Source organism: Lupinus angustifolius, chromosome LG20 (assembly GCF_001865875.1).
Source record: "Lupinus angustifolius cultivar Tanjil chromosome LG20, LupAngTanjil_v1.0, whole genome shotgun sequence".
NCBI lineage: Eukaryota > Viridiplantae > Streptophyta > Magnoliopsida > Fabales > Fabaceae > Lupinus > Lupinus angustifolius.
Window position 1 is genome coordinate 14,288,918 of NC_032028.1, and position 1,669 is coordinate 14,290,586.

Genomic DNA, 1,669 nt, shown 5'->3' on the forward strand with positions numbered 1-1,669 from the left:
TTGAGTAGCACTTGCATGAATGCCCCTAAAGACAATTCTGTTTTGGTTAGGGCAGGGTCTCCCACAATGCTAACAACTGAATCACCCTTCTTCAAGGTCAAACTCATCCTACCAAAATCTGCCCTCACCTCCCCCAAACTAGCCAACCACTCCAATCCCAGCACTACATCTACTCCCTTTAAAGCAAAAAGGTAGAAATCCTGAATTACCTCAATTTGGGGTAAGCATAACAATAATTGAGAACACCTTCCCCTACAAGATATTTGATGCCCATCACCAACTTCCACTAGGTAGGCTTTAGTATCTTCCCTCTCCAATTGTAACTGATCCACCAGCTCCTTTGAAATAAAGTTGTGGGATGCTCCACAATCAATCATGACCACTACTGGAGTACCACATAAATTCCCCTTGATCTTCCAAGATTTAGCTGTAGTGAGGCCCTTCATAGAGTATAAAGAGAGCTGTAAAGAATCAGAGGGTACCTCCTCCTCTGCTTCCACCTCCCCTTCTCCTTCTGCATCCTCCTCATCAGCCATTAATAACATGTTGAATTGCTTGAACTTACACCTATGCTCCCTCGAAAAAGGCTCATCACATCTAAAACAGAGACCCTTCTCCCTTTTTTCCTTCATCTCAGCATTAGACAACCTCTTGAATTCCCCTAGAGACTTAGAATTGCTAGCCTCTGGATATCCCCTGGAAGGTGCAGCCACACTTCCAACAGAGGAAGCATCTCTCCTGCTAGTATGTGAAGAATTAGGTTCCACAGTAACCACCTTACTGTAAGAATTAGTCCTAATGGATCCAGAAGTCCTTGGTAGACTCCAAGAAGGTCTTCTATTCACCACTAAGTTCTTCTGTTCAATCAAAATAGCTTTCTGCATTACTTCTGGCAAGGTCTTCAACTCATACAGCCTGACCTCTGCCCTGAGTTCTTCCTTAAGACCATTTAGGAAAACTCCCCTAACAAAATCTTGGTGGAGCCCCCTCAAGGCCCCTGCATACTTCTCAAAGTCCTCCACATAAGCCTCTACCCCTCCTTCTTGTTTCAAGGATAGAAGTAGCTCAAAGGGGTTCTGAGCCATAGAAGGTTGGAACCTTCTAACCACTGCCAATTTAAACCCTTCCCAAGAAGGTCTTGGATTACAACCCTCCCACCATTGATACCAACTCAGAGCCCTTCCTTCTAAAGCAACTAACGTAGCTTTCATCCTCTCCTTTTCAGAAATGGATCTTAGAGAAAAATATCTCTCTAATTTCTGCACCCAGCCATACGCATCATCCCCAGAGAAAATGGGAATCTCCAATTTCCTCCACCTTTCTTGATGTTACTCCCACTTATGGCTATCCACCTCCTCATTTTCACTGCCTCCTTCATCTGTTTTCTCACTGGGGCTAACTCCTAATTTGATGGCTATAGCAGCCAATAATTCCTTTGTCTTTGCAATACGAGCTTCACTCAGCTCCATCCTCATTCGGAATTCCTCCTTTTCAGTCCCTCCACATTCGTTTTCTCTAGCCATACTTCTTGTAGAGACCATACGCCAAAAAGCCTCCCAACAGCAGCGTGATTTCCTCCCACAGGCACCAGAATGGTGCTCTGATACCAGTGATAGACACTGGTATCTATAGAACTAGGAATTTAAGAAGAAGATTAAGAGAAAAGCCC

General features: G+C 44.3%; 1 protein-coding gene across 2 annotated transcripts in view; it reads left to right on the forward strand.

Moving 5' to 3' along the window:
• Positions 1-1,669, forward strand: part of LOC109336477 (protein ORANGE-LIKE, chloroplastic) — a 10,403-nt gene that overhangs the window by 3,173 nt on the left and 5,561 nt on the right. The gene's annotated exons all lie outside the window — the stretch shown is intronic.